General features: G+C 44.0%; 1 protein-coding gene across 1 annotated transcript in view; it reads right to left on the reverse strand.

Moving 5' to 3' along the window:
* GRK5 (G protein-coupled receptor kinase 5) overlaps positions 1-21,550 on the reverse strand; it is a 233,670-nt gene that overhangs the window by 211,183 nt on the left and 937 nt on the right. The gene's annotated exons all lie outside the window — the stretch shown is intronic.

Raw genomic sequence — 21,550 nt, forward strand, 5'->3', positions numbered from 1 at the left:
CCTCTTTGATTTCTTCAGTGATCTCTTGGTTATTTAGTAATGTATTGCTTAGCCTCCGTGTGTTTGTGTTTTTTACGTTTCTTTCCACGTGATTCATTTCTAATCTCATAGCATTGTGGTCAGAAAAGATGCTTGATATGATTTCATTTTTCTTAAATTTACTGTGGCTTGATTTGTGACCCAAGATGTGATCTATCCTGGAGAATGTTTTGTGTGCACTTGAGAAGAAAGTGTAATCTGCTGTTTCTGGATGGAATGTCCTATAAGTATCAATTAAATCTATCTGGTCTCTTGTGTCATTTAAATCTTGTGTTTCCTTATTTATTTTCATTTTGGATGATCTGTCCATGGGTGTAAGTGAGGTGTTAAAGTCCCCCACTATGATTGTGTTACTGTCGATTTCCTCTTTTATAGCTGTTAGCAGTTGCCTTATGTATTGAGGTGCTCCTACGTTGGGTGCATATATATTTATAATTGTTATATCTTCTTCTTTGATTGATCCCTTGATCGTTATGTAATGTCCTTCCTTGTCTCTTGTAATATTCTTTATTTTAAAGTCTATTTTATCTGACATGAGTATTGCTACTCCAGTTTTCTTTTGATTTCCACTAGCATGGAATATCTTTATCAATCCCCTCACTTTCAGTCTGTACGTGTCCTTAGGTCAGAAGTGGGTCTCTTGTAGACAGCATATAGATGGGTCTTGTTTTTGTATCCATTCCACAAGCCTGTGTCTTTTGGTTGGAGCATTTAATCCATTTATGTTTAAGGTAATTATCAATAGGTATGTTCCTATGACCATTTTATTAATTGTTTTGGGTTTCTTTTTGAAGGTCCTTTTCTTCCCTAGTGTTTCTCACTTAGAGAAGTTCCTTTAGCATTTGTTGTAGAGCTGGTTTGGTGGTGCTGAATTCTTTTAGCTTTTGCTTGTCTGTAAAGCTTTTGATTTCTCTATCAAATCTGAATGAGATCCTTGCTGGGTAGAGTAATCTTGGTTGTAGGTTCTTCCCTTTCATCACTTTAAGTATATCATGCCACTCCCTTCTGGCTTGTAGAGTTTCTGCTGAGAAATCAGCTGTTAACCTTATGTGAGTTCCCTTGTATATTATTTGTAGTTTTTCCCTTGCTGCTTTCAATAATTTTTCTTTGTCTTTAATTTTTGCCAGTTTGATTACTTTGTGTCTTAGCGTGTTTTTCCTTGGGTTTATCCTGTATGCGACTCTCTGCGCTTCCTGGACTTGGGTGGCTATTTCCTTTCCCATGTTGGGGAAGTTTTCGACTATAATCTCTTCAAATATTTTCTCAGGTCCTTTCTCTCTCTCTTCTCCTTCTGGGGCCCCTATCATGCGAATGTTGTTGCATTTAATGTTGTCCCAGAGGTCTCTTAGGCTGTCTTCATTTCTTTTCATTCTTTTTTCTTTATTCTGTTCCACAGCAGTGAATTCCACCATTCTGTCTTCCAGGTCACTTATCCATTCTTCTGCCTCAGTTATTCTGCTATTGATTCCTTCTAGTGTAGTTTTCATTTCAGTTATTGTATTGTTCATCTCTGTTTTTTTGTTCTTTAATTCTTCTAGGTCTTTGTTAAACATTTCTTGCGTGTTCTCCATCTTTGCCTCCATTCTTTTTCCAAGGTTGTGGATCATTTTCACTATCATTATTCTGAATTCTTTTTCTGGAATGTTGCCTATCTCCACTTCATTTAGCTGTTTTTCTGGGGTTTTATCTTGTTCCTTCATCTGGTACATAGCCCTGTGCATTTTCATCTTGTCTCTCTTTCTGTGAATGTGGTTTTTGTTCCACAGGCTGCAGGACTGTAGTTCTTCTTGCTTCTTGACACAGAACTTTTAAATTCTGCCAGTAGTAGCGGCCCTCAACAGATGTTGCTACATCAAAACTCTTATTTCATATTGCCAGAACTTCCAGTTTTCTAAGAGAAGTCTTAAGTCAGGAATGTTTTGTGAAATATTCTGATTTTTAAAATAGTGTGTGGGCTGAACACTTTGTAATCCCTGGACTAAATGATAAATAGCCCCTGCTACAGCCTGGGCCCCAGCACTATTGGGCACTGCGACCATCTGCACAAAGGAACACAATACCGGGAGCGGCACAGCAGAAAAAAAGTATCTACCTCAAAAGGCAGTTGCCAGGGAGGGCCCTGGCAGGCATAAGCAGTGTATTAAGTTTATAGCTGTTTTAATAATGATAAAACAAAGGCTTATCAGAGATGTTACCCTTTCCAGGGAAGAGCTGGCTATATAATGAGTTTATGGACATGTCCAGGCTCCCACAAGGAAATAGATTTGGGATCAAACCAATGTCTGTGTAGACAAATCCACTTCCGGACTCACACACAGCTATTGTTCCTAACACCTTGGGTTCACATTTCCATGGTGACCAGCATGTTTGTTTACTTATTTCCTGATTTTTTTTTTCTACAACTGGAGTCCCATTAGGGCAGTCAGGTGGGAGACTGTATTTTTGTGGCAAACATCAAACGCACCTGCCCCTATGCTCAGGCAAAGCCCGGGACAAATGTTCACCCAGCCTTCCTTGACGCAGAGGGTCCTCCTGATAACATGCCCCATCCCTCTGGCCACGCCTTCTAGGGTTAGGTATCCCCTAAAGACATGGCTTCTAACCCGGAGTGAGTCAGGACCCTTTGACTGTTAGTGTCAAGTCATGGGTCACCCAAACAGGAAGCCTAGGGTATACATCTGGCTCCCAGGATGGCTGGAGACCAACATCAAATAAATGTGATGAGGAATACATCTCTCTCTCTCTCTCTCTCCCTCTCAGGTTGGCTTTATTCTCAAGCAGCCTGTGGCAACAGCCACCAGCAGCTTCAGGCTTCCCTTCCACCAGCTCGGCAACCCCAGCGACAGAAGGGCAGCCCTTTCTGGACCATGAATCACAGCCTTATCTCTGATCCCTGAGGTAGAGAGAGTAGTGCTCTGATTGGTCAGGGTTGGGTCACATGCTTACCAACAGAGCCAATGAGAAGTCACTACCACCCAACCTCATGGATTGAATATGAGGGAGGAGCGGTCCCCGAGAAAAATGGAGGCGCAGTTACCAGAAGAGGGAATGGGTGCTGGGCAGGGAAAAACAACAGAGCCACCTGCTCCCATGTCTCTTCAAAGCTGCTGCTTGCCAGCACCTCGCCAAGCCTCACCTCTGGCCTGGAGGCTCCTACAAACTTCAAGGCTCCGTCCCGGCCATTCCTCCACTCAGTGAGGCCCGAACCATACCTGCATCTTTTTCCAGAACCAGCAACATCTTCCCAGCTGCTCTGCAATGTCGCCTGGGTTCAAACTTAATAGTTTTGTCCTTCCACACACCTCCATATCCCATCAGGTGCCGAGTTCTATAGATTCAGCCTCCAAGGCCGTGCCTATCCACCCCATTCCCTCTTTTGGGGAGGAGCCTGGTCAGCCCCTACATACTTCTCAGAACTACTGGGCATTTGGCCTCACAGCCTCTGCTGCCAGATCCAGGGTCTTCCAGCTCAGCCAGCATTAGCCTATGCTAATGTTCAAAAACTCTGTAACTGTTCAAAAACTCAGTAAATCCAAATGGAACTCCAGACCTCTCAGCCTGGCATTCAGAGACCTCCTCGTTCCCCATGTGACTGTCCACTCTTCCAGCCTTCCTGCCCCTGCTACCTTGCAGCTAGTCCAGGCACCAGGCAAACAACCACCTGGTGCTCTTCCCCCCGGTCACCACCATTTGGCTCTGCCCTCCCCACTGCCAGGAACCTCCGTCTCCACCCTGTAACCTCATGAGGTGGAATTCTTCCCACAGCACTGCTTTTAGGGTCAGATCCAAGCTACAGTGCTTACCGGCTGCAAGACTTTAGACAGTAGCCTTTCTGTCAGATTTGTCATATGCAAATGACAATGACACCTAACGCACTGGATCGAAAACTACATCTCTATAAAGCCCCCTTCACAAAGCCTGGCACCCGGCAGGGGCTCTGTGAATGGTGGCTTCACACTATCAGCCACCAGCCTCCATGGTCCAGCCAAACACCAACTCTCTGTGAAGTGTTTACTGAACGCCCCCATCGAGACCACCTTTGTAGTTATGGTCTACCTTGTAATGTAGTTGGCCATGTATCTGTCCTTCCCCAACTACACTGGAACATCCTGAAGACGAAAGCAGTCTCTTTCATCTTGACATTCCTAAAGCGCCTCACCTGGCCTTTCACACCTGGTAGGTGCTTGAATCATAGCAGTGAAACTGACTCCAGTTGTGTGCATACCAAAGTATTCCCGCTCATTAGCTGGTCATTGGTTCACTAGATAGAGCTGACAGGATGCCAGTGCCCCGGGCACATCCCTGGTTACAGGATTCCAGACAGTCACAGTGTCTCTTCATCAATTCCCCAACTTGTCACACAAGAATTCAGGTGCTCACCTCCCACCAACTGTCACGTGACAATAAAATAAGCAAGTTGCCTTACTGTTGAGGCAAACACAAAGTGCCTGCACACCCAGAAGAACCCAGCCTAACAAAGCAAGTACCCTGGGGGGGATTTAGATAAACCCCAACCCTGCCCAGGGTACTGGGAAGAGTCCCGTTCGCCGCTCTTGCCTCCTCCTCAGCTCCAAAATTGCCACCCAGAGGGGCCGCTTGCCCTCATGCACCAAACCCAACAGTAAGAATGTAAGCTTTTCCTAAAAATCAAATTCATATTTGCAAGACAAAGATGCTTCCCCACTCAAAAAAGTGTTCTAGGTGCACTAAGGCATTTATTCACAGATTCAATCAAGCTAGTCAGTCAATTGATGGGTCCAAGGGGAAATTTCTAGAATCATTTGAGCAAGATGGCTGGAATAATCTTATGACTTACCATGGTGAAATGCTAAGAAGGACAACCCCTGGTGAGACCCAGAGGGCCTGGCATGTTTTGTTTTGTTTTTTATGGATTTTATTTCTTTATGTTCCCATCAAAGAACATAAATTGTGCCTTACAAGGCACAAATTGTCATCCCCCCTCTCCAGATGGAAATGTCTTTGTTTTTCTAAGTATAATGAACACTCACTGTACAAAATCCAGGTTTTCCTAACTTCTACCCAGTATGTTATGATCATCTCTCCATGTCAATAAGAATTGATCTCCATAATTCTTCATGGCTACGTATGTGTCCATTTCCTGAATACGCCAAAATTCATTTTATCAAGCCTCTACTGCAGGTCACTGAAACTGTTTCCAATTTCTCTCTGTTATAAACACCCTCTACTCAACAACCTCCTGCATAGCACTTGTGCATCGATTTTTCCTTTTTCCTAAAAAAATATTTTAGAAATAGAATTTTAAGACCAAGCGTTACACAATTTCAAGCCTTTTGAGACATATATACATACATATATATATATATATATATATAGACAAGCTGTCCTTAAGAAAGACTTATTAATTTATACTCCTATCAGCAGTGGAAGTATAATGTTTGAAAGAACTTATTTACCCACACTTCCTTAAAGGGGCATTATCAATGTTTAAAATTTTTGCCAATGTAAGATTATGCATATATATAAGATTCTGCTTACTAGTGAGATTGAGGATATTTTCTTGTATAGCAAATCCCTACATACTGCCTGTCTGACCATGACCCTCTTTTTTTCCTCCCCCTAGAAATGACCTCCCCTTAAAACCCCCATCCTCTCTGGCTGCAACCAGAGCCACCATGGTCTTACAACTTCACCCCAATGGCCTGCAACCTAAGAGTCTAAGAATTGATGCCTGCGATCCATGTTAATTGTTCCAGAGCGATGAAGGCAGGCCAATGGGAGTCATTCCTTAGGATTTTTCGAATCAGAATTGGGGAGGGAAATACCAGTCTCGCTGGAATCTAACATGCCTTCCCCAATGACTAGTGAGCTAGTTACCTCAACATCGTTTCCTGAGTAAGCTGTTCTTTACCCATTGATTCGAATACTTCCTTTATTATATAAAATAATATATAAATTTTTGCATATACTTGAGTCTGTATCTGAACTTTGTATTTTATTTATATCCTTTCTTTGGTCTCTGTAATCATTAGGGCATTATGTAATGATAAAGATACAGAAAGTCTAAGTTACTAGCTTTGTGACCTAGTCAGACAAATTAACAACAAAGCAAGGACAGAACCCAAATTACCAGTTTCCACCTTGTACCAATTCCAGCTGTAGAAACCTTACACAGAAGAGGACCACCAACCCTCTCAGCATCACCCTAGTCTACGAAATCTGTGTCACCAGTCGAGATAAGGCAGACGTCTAGACTGCACGTTGCAGGGGAATGAAGAAGTGAGTCAGGATTTGCCAGGAACCCACAAGAGTGCTTGGCAGGGACCATTCCCGTCTGAGTCTCTGACCTCTTTCCCCGCCGGCGGCCACCATTGCCCCATGCTTATCAATCTCTGACTCCTTGTGGGATGTCACCAAGTCCACATGAAAATGTTTCCATCACTCATGTCTAGATGGAAAATTCTTATTTTCTCAACACTATTTACTTATTGTATTTTTTGGCCAGACAGAGCACTGTCTTTTTAAACTTTCCAGGAAGACTGTTTATGAAGATAATACAGTGCAGAACAATCAGATGGTTTAGTTTTTACTTCTGATTTAATTTGCCTTTTCTATAAAATCCACTAAAGAAAATACTAGAATCATGCATTTGCCTTTCTTAGATTGCAGGCTTCAGTTAAATTAGCAGTGATAGGTTTTTTGTTTTTTCTGTTTGTTTCTATTATACACACAACCCCTCCCAGCTCCAGTTCTTTCCTTGGGATACTTTTCATTTTAATATGTAATGCCTGCTCTCGAAATTAACATCGAATCTTATCATGAAGTACCCACAGATGAACTCCTATCAGTGAAATATACACTAGCAAATTCTCAAGATCCAAAGGGTGAGAAGAGCTCTGGAAATCACCTGGGCCGAGGTACACATTTACACAGCTGAGGAAAGGCTCAGAGAGGTCAAGCAACGTGTCTAAGCTCACACAGATAGGGTGTCGGCGGCACATTCTCCCTTCCCTTCAGCCTTTTCACTAGAGGCATTAATAGCGCTTTCAACGGAAACTGCACATCTTGGCTTGGTGCACTTAACAGCAAGAGAAGATACCATATTACCTTGAAAAGCAAAAAAGTGGGTGTCTCGACCCCGCCTCTAGGAATTTATTAAACAGCTTTTCCTTGAGCTGTGCCAGGTGTAAGCAACACCCCATCTGCTAGCAGATTCTGACCCTTAGTTGAATGTGTCTGTTATTCGAACGTGATGTACAATGAAAGCACAGACCTGGGAATCTAGAGGCTGGGGTTCTGGCCAGTTCTACAGTGGGCGTCACAGCTGTCTTCTAGCATCAGAAGGGCCTCCTCAGCAGAGGGTGGTGCATTGATGCTGGATGCCTCTAAAGAGCAGAACCAGGACCCGGTGGGTTAGCACTGCACCAGGCACACCTGGGCTTGACTGCAGACTTGGGTCTACCATTAGCATTTGGTGAGGCCCAGGGAGATACAGGAAAGAAAAAACCTAGTCCTCACCCTCAGGGGAGTTTACTGTTTAGTGGGTAAAGCAAAAAGCCTATCATTCATATATATATATATATATATATATATATATATATATATATATGAGTCTACACTAGAAAGATCTGAGCAGAGGGCAGAAACCTACCGCTAGGGAAGCTGCAGAGGGTACTGCTTGGGGAGCCAGGTTGGAGTTGAATCTCCAAGATCACCTCAGAAGAGAGTGAGAAACCTTTTAGAGCAGTGGTTCCCCAACCTGGCTGATCCTGGGAAGTTTTTAAAATACAGATGCTCAGGTGCTCCCCAGGAGCTTCTGATATAGAACATCAGGGGCAGGGCTTTATGTTACAGGTTGCACTGTGCCCTGCCCGCCCCCCCCAAAAAAGATGTTGAAGCCATAACCCTCAGAATGTGACCTATTTGGAAACAGGGTCTTTATAGAGGTAATTAAGTTAAAATGAGGTCGCTAGGGTGGGCCTCAATCTAATATGACTGGTGTCCTTATAAAAGGGGGAAGTTTGGACCCCGAGACAGACAGGTACAGAGGGAAAAGCATATGAAGAGACATAATAAAGAGAAGACAACCATCTATAAGCCAAGGCATGCCTGAGGCTACCAGAAGCTAGGAGAGAGGTCTGGAAAAGATCCTTCCCTAGCACCTTCAGAGGGAGCGCGGCCTGCCCACAACTTGATTTTGGCCTCCAGAACTGTGAGACGATAAATTCTTGTGGTTCTAAGCTGCCCATTTTGTGGTACTTTGTAGCCCTAAGTGGCCCTAGGGAACTAATGCAGCCTGGGAATCAGTATTAGAGCAGAACTGCCTCAGAGGGGGGCCAGTCCTACTTTAGAGGCTGCTTCTGCTCTGGCCCTGCACTCCACGCACACGTGGGCTTCCTTCGGTCCTGAGACCCCTCTTCTGGGGAAGGAAGGCGCAGGCTCTGGTTGGTGGAGCTCCTTCCTGCACTCGGAGATGACAGTGAGCCCACAGCCATGTGCAGACTCATCATCCAATTAAGGGGCAGCCTTTCTCCGTTCCCTGCGCTTCCAGGCACAGTGAGTCTCCACTGGGCGAGCCAAAAACCCACAAACGCTTCCAGGAAGAAAATGCCACTCTCTTCTCCAACTGTTACAAAAATATTGAAGACCCAGGACCTTGGACTATGCCCTGGAGCCAAGCTTATCTCAGAGGGATATAGAGTGGGGAGGCAGGGCCAGGGTTTTTTTTGTTTTGTACTGTTTTTTACCTGAGCTCTGGATTCTCAAGGTGGGACTCACAGAACCCTCACTCAGGTAAATCACATGCAAACCTGCAGTCAAAGCAGTTACCCATGGAAAAACCCCCAGAATTCTACAGAGGAGAAAGCTATACCAGCTAAGAGACAGGAGGCAAAGGACACTATGTGGAACCAACAGCAGCACATGTGGCACCTTTGAAAGAATTAGGAAAGGGTGCCCCTTCCCCAAGATACATTTATAACTCTACTCCCTCTGAACAATGAACTCCGAACTCCAGGTTCAGATGCCTCCCTAGAGTTACGCAACACACAAACAAATGTGGAATTCCTTAGAGATGGGAAAAGATGCAGTGAGTTAGCACCAGAGGAGGAAGGGGGAGAAGTGGGTCCTTGCTGTGTGACCTTGGAAAATCACATCACCTCTCTGAGCTTGATTTTTTTCTTTCTCAAATTGAAATAACAATAATAATAGCTTCCAAGTCTGGCTTGTGGTGATGATCAAAAGAGAGGAATATATGGGACTTCCCTGGTGGTCCAGTGGTTAGGGCTCCGCACTTCCACTGCAGGGGGCATGTGTGTTCGATCCCTGGTCGGGAACTAAGATCCCGCAAGCCACACAGTGCAGCCAAAAAACAAAACAAAACAGAGAGAGAGAGAGAGAAATATGAGCTGTTATCTGAGCCTGTGTTCCCTGCCAGATTCACACATGCAAAACTCAGGGGCAATTATAAAGTCATCGCCAAGGAAAGTCTGACTGACTGAACTTGATTTCCCCAACCCAAGCTTTGAATAGCATAGAAAAGACGACTGCACACTCAGAGGTGCGGGTGTTAAACACCAAAGGTTTCAAAAATATCATATCACATGTCCTCATGTGCATCATGCTTCTTTCTCACAAGAAAATGTACTTTGTACGTATACCTAGGATCACTTAACTCCATTTCAGAAATCACCACTCTTCTTCCCAAGGTGGGAAGTGAGGGATAGTATCTACTAGGCAGATACCACCATGGGGAGTCGGGGGGACTAAGTCTTTAAATAAGTGTATAAAGATGTTATAGAATGGGTAGATGATTCCCACACTGTTTACAATATACTTAAAAATTGGAAAACCTAAATGGCCCACTATAGGGGCTTGGTTAAATACATTAATAACGTATGGTTAAATACATTAATAATGTAATAATGTAGCTACTCCAAAACAATCAAAGACACAGACCCGTTTACAGCCCGATAGCCCTTCAGGGTCTGCTAGAAAACACCCAGCATTCCACTGCAACAACACTCCATTTACAAAGTCTTTCACAATTTTTCCTAACACACCTTCGTTTCATGGGAAACTATAAACAGAGATATGGGAAGGCACTACAACTTACTGTTGACTGAAAACAGCTGCAGAAGTACGTGGATACTAGGATCCCATTTGTGTCAAGTGTATCTGTATGTTCATGAGTGCACATACATAGAGATCTGGGGAAATGTCCATCTAAATGCTGACAGTAACTATCTCTGAGGGATGGAACGGGTAGCAGGGGCACATGGGAGGAGGGAGATTTTTACTTTCTTGATGTTGTGCGCTGTTGTTTGCATTTTCTTTAGCAAGCAAGTATTGTCTGTGCAAATGTTTGAAAACCTTCAAATTTAGATAGAATGACTCCTATTGAATTGTGAGTCACAGCGGCACACTTGATTCTTTTGCAAATGTCTCATGCACGTTAGTATTGATGTTCCCACTAGCTGGTAAGATTATTGAGGGCAGCAGCCGTGATGGAGCAGAAAGAATGTCAGGGTAGAGACTGGGCTTGGCGCTGGGTCCTGGCTGTGGAACTAGCAGGATGCTCCAGGACAAGGCACTTATTGGGTTGGCCAAAAGGTTCTTTCTGGTTTTTCTGTAAGAAGTTACAGAAAAGCCTGAACGAACCTTTTGGCCAACCCAATACCTCTCGGAGCCTTCGATTCTTCATCTATAAACTGGGGAAGAACAAAACATACCTCACAGGGCTGTAAAGAGCAAATGAAACCATGGGCACCGAGGACTCTAAAATTCCTAAACAATTCTGTTAAAAGGAAGAAGGCGGGAATCCCCCAGCGGTCCAGTGGTTAAGACTGAGCTTTCAGTGACGAGGGCATGGGTTCAATCTCCAGTCGGGGAGCTAGTCCCACAAGCCGAGAGGCATGGTCAAATAAATAAAAATAAAAATATCTTTATTAAAAAGAAGAAGGGAAACTCCATTGCTTCCTGTCCTCCATTCAGAGCCTAGCATGGTGCCTAGCACATAAGAAGACCTAACTAAATACTGGATTTACAACCCTAGGGAAGATGCAGAAGCCAATCTAGGGCTATCGCCCTCGGAATTCTGCTTGCAGGGATCCCCAAAGCTCTATATTTTAGGAAGACATTTAGAATGCAGAGGCCCACCGTGGAAGAATGAAAATATAAGCAGACATAGGTCCACTTCTCTGAATAGGCCTCTCAAATCCTCGATCCCCTCACAGCCACTCCTGAAATGTTTGTAAACTGCCCAAAAAAATTAGCAAAAGCACCAGGCACCAGGGTGTAAAACAATTAGCCACCCAATAGTTACCAAAACGTAAACTGAGACGTGTCCTCGAAGGGAACCTGAAGACTAACCCTCACCTTAGTCACCCATTGAACCGTCGAGGAAATCAGGTTTGTTCTTCTCTAATTTGTATTCTGCTATGTTATAAGAGAATTAAGCTTTAATTCTCAAAAGCCCTCTAATTGGATACTACCCATGGGAAGACATCTGGGGCAAATATCTAGGCCTGGTGCATTCCACCGCAAGCGATGGTTAGTGGTTTGGGGAATGAGTGTGAGGCAAGATAACCAGTGGTTACTAATTATTATATAGCACAGGGTTTGGCATCATCCATAAAGCCCCGTCATGTCAACCCCTTCCTCTTCAGAGAGGATTACAGGATTGACTGTTTAGAAATTTTTTCTCTGAGTTAACATACGTTTTCCTTGTCTTAATTGGATCCAGCCTCTTTGCCCATGAGCAAACAGGCAATTTTTCTATAAAGATTCTATCCTTCAAATGCCAGGTCATCAGCCATTGCTGGATTTGGAAGGATCCGTGTTTGGCTTCCTATTTTCTTTCCATTTGCTCAGCCTCATTCTAGCAGTGATGTGAAAAGCATGTGAAGATTGTGTCCTAAACTACCTTCGATTTAGCCAAAAAAGGTATGAGTGTTATCAGCATGAAACATCTTGGACCCACACAGAGCCTCAGAATTGGGGAGAAGTGTTTGCCCCGAATGTTTGGACTAATGCAAATATTTATTTCTTCCAAAACAAGTAAAAACAAACCACTTCCAATTTGGGGGTCGGGGTGGGGAAGTCTGCCAGACATTTTTCACAGCTAAGACAAACATTTGGAAAACATTTTCCAATTTGCCCTATACCCTTAGTTAATCTTTCTTAACCATGTTGAATCATCTCCTAATTTACCATCTACTGCGACATCAAGGCCACTTCTTGAGGACCTTAGTTTCTTGGCTCTTCCCCCTCCTCCACAAAACTTAGATATACATCAGTCATTCCCAAATCAAGGTTTGTTGAACACCTACTACGTTCCAGGCACACACTCTTCTGACTGACAGCCTCCCTAATCTGTGACTGTAGGCTTAGTGGCATCAACCCGCAACAGCACTCGGCTTGAGAAAAGTGGGATTTTGAGACATCTTTGCCATTCAAGCCTGCAGCCCAATTCTTTGTCCCCATCCCACCCCTATTTGTTCTAGAGCTTGGGCTTCCTTCTCGGGGGATGTTATCTAAGCATCCTAACAAGCTGTTCCTCAGCGCCCAGACACTGTTAGGACAGAGCAGAGTGCGTTCCTGCACCAGCTATCAGAAAGCCGTTTTTCATGGCCCATTTGTGGACCCTCCTCCAGCTTGTTTCCATTTCCCAAGTGGTGCTAAGACCTGTGCCAAGATGGAATTCCATTTTCAAATGAGGTTTCATAAGACCTTTTATCAGATATGCAGACCAATTACACTGGCTGGGGTCTCTCCACCCTGTAATGGGTCATTCTATCCTTCACCCCCCACTTCCCTTCCTGAAGTGGTTAAGTTCGGAGCTTCACCTTCTCTGCAGGAGCAGATCCAAGGCTTGACTCCCTGTCCCCTCATTCGTGCTGCCTCCTCTCCAGCAGGATGTCTCAAGTGTGACAGCAACCCCCAAGGAAGAGACTCTCAGCTCCCAAAGATCCTTGAAAAGTAAAGTTCCTAAGTTAATGCAAAATGCACCCACACATGCATGGTCTGGTTTCTAAATGCAAATACCCACAAGGTTACCCTCGCGACATGGAAAGGGTTAACTGTGAGAGAGCTTTTCTGGGGAAAAAGGCTGCTTCACACATTCTCTTTGGGAGGAAGAGGGGGTGTGCCCTGCGATGTGGCCAAGAAACCACTCCAGTAGGTATCCCCCATCCCAGCCCCCTACTTTTCTATTAGTAAAGAAAGCTGCAGAGGGCCTCCCTGGTGGCGCAGTGGTTGAGAGTCCGCCTGCCGATGCAGGGGACACGGGTTCGTGCCCCGGTCTGGGAAGATCCCACATGCCGCGGAGCGGCTGAGCCCGTGAGCCATGGCCGCTGAGCCTGCGCGTCCGGAGCCTGTGCTCCGCAACGGGAGAGGCCACGACAGTGAGAGGCCCGCATACTGCAAAAAAAAAAAAAGAAAGCTGCAGAGACATGAGCATATACCTAAGGTGCATCAGGCAGAGGTGCATGGGGGCAAGGGTCTCCCAAGGGGTAGCAAGCACCCAAGGAAGGGGAGCTCGGGCAGACATGACCTGCACGTGGCAAGCCAACATTAGCAGGAACTGGCCTGTCCAGTGCCCATGTCTTGGCCCTGCCAAGGAAAGGGAGCAGGGCTGCCACCGCTGACATGTCCCTACCACCGCCCATCTTGTTTAATCCCCTGTCCCTCGGGGGCAATTCTTTGGCTACTCAGGATTCCCCCCAAGCCCTGCCAGCAAGAAGAAGAATGCCAAGAGGCTGACCTTGCTCTTTGGTTGTGCTGGTATGTGTCAGGGAGGGGAGAATGCAGGTAGAACACAGGTGATGGGGGCTTCAGAACGGATCACAGCCATGTGTGCACACATGCACAGGTGCAGGCACGTCTGTATATGTCTCCCCCTCGTCAATCACAGATTCAGTCGAGCTGATAAACAGTTCTACTTTTAAAATGGAAACACCCACTGTGAGGACTCACTTTATCGTAGTCATTCATAGCCTAGTAGGAATTACTTTATCCAACTGCTCTCAAACTGGCATTTAGCTGAAGTCAGGGTCTGGAGGGCACTTAGATTCCCATTTTGCCCCTTTTCCCCAGGAAATCTGTCAGAGACCCTCTTTCTCTTCCACAAGTGCAACCTCAGGGCATTTACATTTAGAAACCATACCGCCCAGAGAAATGGGTTTGGTTTTTTGGTTTTCGGTTTTTGTGGGAGTTTGGGGCTTATGTTATTACAGGGGAGGGGAAAGATTTCTTTTGGAACGTTAAAGGATTTTGGAGGGCTTCTCCAGAAAAGTCTGCAATTCAAGTAACCTTGGACAAGTGACTCCCTTTCTTTCCTCTCGCTGTTCCTCATCTGAAAAGCAGGGGTGACCTCTATTCTGGAAAGTGGAGAACAGATCAGTAGACCCACCGAGAAGCCTTGGGGCAGCCCAGGCCCTGGCTGTCCCCTGGACCTCTGCCGCTTCTCAACCTATGAATGTTCTTATCTGTTTATCTTCGTTTCTTTTACTTTCTGCACAGGCCCCAGAAGTTCTCCTTTAAGGTTTATTTCATCATTGTCTTTTAAAAAAATACTGATACTACACCGACCACAAATTCCTAGAGACAAAACAGGCCCTATGGAAATAAGCCTAATTTATTGCTGACTTCTGCCAGGAGGAGGTTACCAGTCGACTGCCTGGCACAACTTCAGACAGAGTTCTGTGCTTCCGACCCCAAAGAACAGCAGCGCACTGTTTCATTGTTTCAAATAATCATGTTGCTTTCTAAGTGTGTTCTAACTGGGTTATCATTAAAAGGTTTCAAATCGCACAGGAAACAGTTTTTAAAGAGAAATCATTTTAAACCGGGTGCAGGAATAGTGTGTTCTTGACATCTTTCTCCATGATCTTCTTTCAATCTGGCGTGTGCAAAAGAAAACGGAAACCCTTAAAATTGTTTTACCTGTTTTCCCGCTCATTTTAGACCTCCTTTTTGAAATCCATAGAAAGAGGGTTTGCTTTTTTTCCCTTCTTTCTGCGGATTTACTGTACACACGACTTTTTGTTTTTATTAATAAAATGATGGTTTTAAAATATCCTCACCTCAGGAGTTCTGAGAAGGAACATGGGGCCCTGTGCACATCTATAACATGCACTTAATTTAAATCATGGGGCTTCCCTGGTGGCGCAGTGGTTGAGAGTCTGCCTGCCGATGCAGGGGACACGGGTTCGTGCCCCGGTCCGGGAAGATCCCACATGCCGTGGAAAGGCTGGGCCCGTGGGCCATGGCCGCTGGGCCTGCGCGTCCGGAGCCTGTGCTCCGCAACGGGAGAGGCCACAACAGTGAGGGGCCCGCGTACCGCAAAAAAAAAAAAATTTAAATCAGGACAGTCAGTTGCTCAATCTAGGCAAATTTCCCAACAAGATATGAAAAAAAACGAGGGGGGGGGAATATGGGTGGCTTACTATCACCAACATCTATGATTGTCCTTGAACTGCATTTTTCTCTGAAGTGACTCAGTCCTAATCCCTGATCCCCCAGCCCCCCAGCCCCTCCTGTTTCTCCCCCTCCTTCCCCTCCCTTACCTTCTCCCAGTTTTCATGTCAGAAGTTATGGGGTTATCACACTCATTTAATCCAAGGTGTAGAACTCTAGAGAAACTCTGTCCAAGTGAACTTTCTGCAGTGCTGGGAATGTTCTACATCTGTACCATCCAACAGGGTAGCCACTAGCCACATGTGACTGCTGAGCACTTGAAACGTGGTTGGCACGCTTAAGGAATGGAGTGTTTCACTTTAATTAATTTAAATGTAATAGCCACATGCAGCTAGTAGCTACCATGTTGGACAGCACATCTTTAGAGGACTAGACAGATGCCTTTAACACTTTCAGGTCATTCCAGGCCCCACCAGAGGACATGCTCAAATCAATTCCAAGAAAAAGCCAGAAAGGAAGGCGGCCTCCACCATTTTTACCCCTGAACTGCAACCCATCAGCCCTGCCCAGGCTGCTGCCCTAGAAGACCACCAAGGTTCCACCTGGAAGGCACCTCTGCACACCACTTTCCTCTTGGATCTTCTCATTCCTCAACCAAAGGGTCCTCTTGCTATTGTTTTGACTGGTTTCCATTTGTAGGAACTGACTGTCATAAAAACACAGTATCTTGGAAAATTAGCAGTTGTCTTCCAGATTCGGGCCTATCCCTCAAGTATGACCTCTGAATTATCCTTAAATCGTGTTTTGGTCCCTCAGGCTAGTATCCAAGTTCTAGGCACAGCAGAGTCAACAGAGAGTTCCCAGCTAAGCGGGTCACACAACAGACAGCTTCAGCTCTTCGGGGGAAAAATCAGGTTCTACTCAGATCTGATTTATCACTTTAAAAGCCTAAGAAGATAATGATGATGCCCAATTCCATCTCGTCACCCACCTCCAGCTGCATCTCATCAAGGCTGAACATCCAAAATGTCACCTCCAACAGGGTCCTTCAACAATCAAATGCTGAATGAATGAATGATTTTTACCCTTGTAAGAACTTCAGAAGACAATTTAAGAATGGTTAACCCAAAATGAGAAACTGGGGGAGGGGGCAAGGTCTAGTCAGGACATAACCGCTTTCTCTTTAAAAGGCAGCACAATTTATACCAAATGGGGTGTTTCCTCCAGTGTCTGAATGGTACCAGATGGAACAATATTGTCTTTACCCCCAAAAGATAAAATTTTAAGTTTTACTTATGGATTAAAATCTTTTCAATGTTTAGGATATTTTTAAATAAAAATTTTCACTGAAATGTAATAGGATGTGTTTCAAAGTAGAAATCACTCCTATTATTTAAGCCCACATAATCTATTTTAATCATTTAAAATCACATCTTAAAACCCTTTATCTTCACTATTCTATTTTGAAGTGAGGTGTAGGGGCTAGGGGTTGTAAGACTGAAGAAATTCCTGATTTCCTTTTCTAAGTGTCACCTGTTTTTAGTCACTTTCTATTGTTTTCTCAAATTTCACCTCTGAATTGCATGATCTACTGCAGTGAAATCTTTTTGTAACCATAAGCCTTTTTTATTTCAAAAATGACTAGATACTATAATACTTTACCTTGAGCTACAAATATACTGGCAACAAATATTAACGTTAAATATTACCTGCAGTCCTGGAACCATTTCACTAGAACACTGTAAATTCCCAGGTCTGGGTTGAATGGCCCTTGGTAAAGGTGAATTTAGTCCTTTACTGAGCTCTTTCCTGAAATTCACTTGGATGTTACCAAAGTCTTCGGCCCACACCCAAAGGGTATCATTTGGCAAGCCACTATAAGAATTATGGCTGGGATTCCCTGGTGGCGCAGTGGTTGAGAGTCCGCCTGCCAATGCAGGGGACACGGGTCCGTGCCCCGGTCTGGGAAGATCCCACATGCCGTGGAGCGGCTGGGCCCGTGAGCCATGGCCGCTGATCCTGCGCGTCCGGAGCCTGTGCTCCACATCAGGAGAGGCCACGGCAGTGAGAGGCCCGTGTAACGCAAAAAAAAAAAAAAAAAAAAAAAAAGAGTTATGGCTGCTGAAGATATAATTTAAACAAGGATTAGTTTGGGGACTGGAAGAATCAAGCGTTTTGGAGTGTAGAATCTGACAAGAAGCGGCTAAGCTACCGAAAGACGAGAGTCTTGTGGGCATTTATCTGATGGTTTTAAAAACAGTCAGCTAGATTAAGTAAAATCATCACTGGAAATCTTTCTGTAGGAAAGCAAGGCCTCTGAAAACAATTGCTGTTGGTTTTTCCACCTCCAAGTTGTCAGTACTGAAAAGAAACTCAGAAAAAGTAAAAGGCAGTTTCATTTAATGACAGCTTTGTACTTAATAGGCCCAGCAGCTTTTACACACGCTGAGCAGCCTGCACCCAGGATGCAAAGCTGCCGCTCTTCTGTGCGGGAAGATTGAAGCGAGAAGCCACGGGGTGGATTAAGTACGCCTGCCGATAGCAGTAGGAGGGCTGCAGGCTTCAGAGACATCCCAATGTTCTAATAACGGAATACGCTGATGTTTTGGTTTTGTCATCGTGAACTAGGGTGCAAGGGGAAGAGGCAAGAGGGGCAACAAGGGCTTTCAGCCCCGCTGTGGAATGCTGAGTCTGTCTGGGCAGAGCCTGCCCCTCGCCGGCTGCATGCGGGTCCCCTCTCCTCTCCAGCCCTCCCCAGCCTCTGCTGTCACCTTTCCCCAGGTCCCCAATCTTAATCATCAGGAAGATTCTGGACAACAAATTTACAGAGATATCTGAGTCAAAGGCTCTTGCATATTCTGGTTTTTGACACCCTGACCAAGGGCAAAGTCATTATGTTTTTGACTTCTCAGTTCCTGTACTCAGTGCCTGCTAGTATCACGCTCAGGAAAATGTGACCAATACTCCCTCTCTGTCGTCTTTATTGATCAACTATGGCTACTGCTGGCCTGTGAAGAAAGGAAAGGTGGGCCTTTACAAAATTTCTGTTCCACACCGTTCACTCAGGACTGAGGCAACTGATCTAGAATATGACAAAAACACAAAAATCTTTACTGCAACAATAAAACCAAAAGGAAACACACAAAAGGCCCTCTGCAAACGCTCTTTCTCACTACTACTATTTCAGCACTAGCACGCTTGCCAATTTTCTGAGATTCTGAAATGTAAATAGATAGACAGATAAAGTTAGTCTGGGTCTCTTTTCATTAAATGCTTAATCACTTAGCTCATTTCCATAAATTGGCATGAATTCAGTCTCAACTTCTTTCTTTTTTTGCCTAACCACCCACTTTTTAGGAGACTAAAAGCTGAAGTTCCTAAGGGTGAGCAAGTTGATGTTTTCTCATGAGACCAGAACAAAATACATTTGGGCGGTTTAAAATTTTGAACCCAGATCTCTGTCTTATTTCAAAACAACTGTCACAAAGGTGCAATCTGCCTTCCTATGTTTTCTAATTACTAACGATGAATCATTTTTACTCTAATTCACTTATAGATTTTCTATCTTATTGCTATATTCATTTTCCACTTTATACATGTATTATTATGGTAAGAATCTGAACTTACAATGAATTTAGAAGACATCTGCCTTTAAGAATGCATAACATTAACAAAAGATAGGCCCCAAAATTACCCACCAACATGGACAATTACAAATTCCTTTATAACGTTTGCAAAGTATGTCTGTCTTTCTTCAAGGCCTGTTTCTCTATTGTTTGGGACAAATGTGACTTTTACTTGAAAGCCACATTTTAAATTGTTTACAGTGTATTTTGTTAAGTGAACTAAATTAAATTTCGTATTTACCAATCATATTTCTCATCTATAACCATTCACAAGAATCTTCAAGAAGTGATTTTAAACATTCTAAACAACTCAGATTTTTAAAGATACTATAAGTTTTATGTTAGATCTTTCACTAAACTGACTAGAACTTTCATTTCTGAATATTTGGGTAATACAATTATTAGGAAAATTACTTAATTGAAAAGAATGATTTCAACTACATGAGAATCGAGAAGAGAAAAATTAATTGCTTTTATTTCTAAAAGCTTCTATGTTAATTAGAATATATGTACTCCAATCTTTAATAAAGACCCAGCAAGAAGAAAGTGGAAGCACTTAAAATCATGGATTCTCTTTAGACATATTAGAGAAAGGGGGGGAGAAACGCAAATTTCAAAATGAAGTTTCCATGTAAGCAATTAATTTTTCTCATTCACGTGTCAGTTTCTCTGTATCCTTAGAGGCAAGTCCCACTCCGTTGCAAAGGCGTCATCGGGAGCCTGTTTTCTCACAATGAGATGACTACCAAACTCTCAAAGAGAAATTGACAAGACTTTAAAAGGAAAAGGAAGTGAAAGGCACATTCTTGGGAACTTTTAATCACTGTAATTCGGTCATTCCATATAAGCCTTCAGACTGTAGCCCTCTTTCCTAAGGCTCTGAAAAAACCAATTTGTTAAAAAAAAAAAAAAAAAAATTTGTTAACCTGACAGACAAAATTATCAAGCGGTGAATTCATTTTGGTGAAAAAAAAAAAAAAAATGGGGAGACCAAACTGGGGGAGAAAATTGATAATACTTTGCCCACTCCAAGCAAAACATTTTAAAAGAAGCAACCAAATGCTGAGAGAAGAAAAAAGCAAGCTCCAGGCAAACAAATGTGTAGAGCAGCAAATCTAGGCAGCACAATTCCCCAGGCAACAGGAGAAACCAGTGAAACTTGCGAAGCCTCCAGTACCATCATATCCAATGATTTCCCAGGAAAATATTTCAGAATGGAGAGAGGGTGAAAACTTTCCCAGCCCCCGAGCCCTAAGATGTACAACCATATTCCACCACTAGGTGGCGGCTGCTAAGGCTGGGAGCGGGGGAGGGGGGCTGTTTTGTCCGCTTTTCCCCCTACAGGACTCACTGCCCCGTTCAGGAGAGAGCCCAGAAGCCCCCACCTTGATCCAATTTGCTAAAATGTCCCGTTAGGGAAACAGAAAACATTCATGCTTTAGAACCTGAAGTCACCAAGTAACAGCCTCTCTTAAAAGTCTGTTCACACCAAAGCTGAGCAATGGGAAGGATAGACCTGCACATTTTCAACTCTGCTGGAGTTTTCAAAGCAAATCTTCCAGGCTGCTGCTTTAGAGACAAGTGACACCGAAATTACGACGTGAGCTGCTGAGCTGTGCATCACCTACTCACACAGCGTGTACAGTGCCACAAGGTGATGGAACCGTCTGGATAAACATGAATCGTTTTATTGTTGGCCAGAAAGTCTTCCTTCATTCATTAAAGTGGGTGAATGAAAATATTAAGAAGTAAATAAGGCGTTTTCGTGGGCTGCTCCCCGAGTATCCTTCTGAAGCCAAGACCTTACGTAGACTGCCTACTACCTTGGGTGTCAAATAAAGCCTCCTCCCACGAAAGGGAAAACCACTTCCCCTTTCATAAAAAGGCTGCACCCAGAGCTCAAATCCTGGCAAAAGAGATGTTACATAAATTCCAGGTGTTCCTAAATATGTATGTTTACACGCACGCAATCATTTTAGGAAGCATGCAAGTTTCTGGGCCACTTTCTCTCTTTTTCTTTTCTTTCTTTTTTTTTTTTCCATCTCAAGGAAGAGTCAGAAAGTGTGTTTATAGTCTCGGCTTAGGTTCTTACCCACTCCATTCAGACGATATTTCCTGATAGCCTAATGCAGAAAAATCTAATGATTTCCATCCAAAACGCATCTAAACACGTGGCACACTTACCTTTCTTTCCTTAATTGAGCCCAAAACCAAAAAATTCACTTACCTCTCCTCCTCCCCAAAGCGGGGGGGAACCCACCCCTGAAATCCTGAATTATTTTCTAGATGAGTTGTACAGCCATCCTCTCGTTACTCTATGAACAGGCTAATTCCTCAACATCTTACTTTGCCTTTAAAAGGCTTCCTTCCACACGACGGGATTTCCCTAAGAAACATTCCCAGCGGATGGTTTCCAGCAATAGCCTATATCAACTCAGCCTGCGCAAGCAAAGACTGGCTTCTAATAATTCCCCCCCTACCCCCCCCCC

The sequence above is a fragment of the Lipotes vexillifer genome, unplaced genomic scaffold, assembly GCF_000442215.2.
Source record: "Lipotes vexillifer unplaced genomic scaffold, Lipotes_vexillifer_v1.1 scaffold240, whole genome shotgun sequence".
Taxonomy (NCBI): domain Eukaryota; kingdom Metazoa; phylum Chordata; class Mammalia; order Artiodactyla; family Lipotidae; genus Lipotes; species Lipotes vexillifer.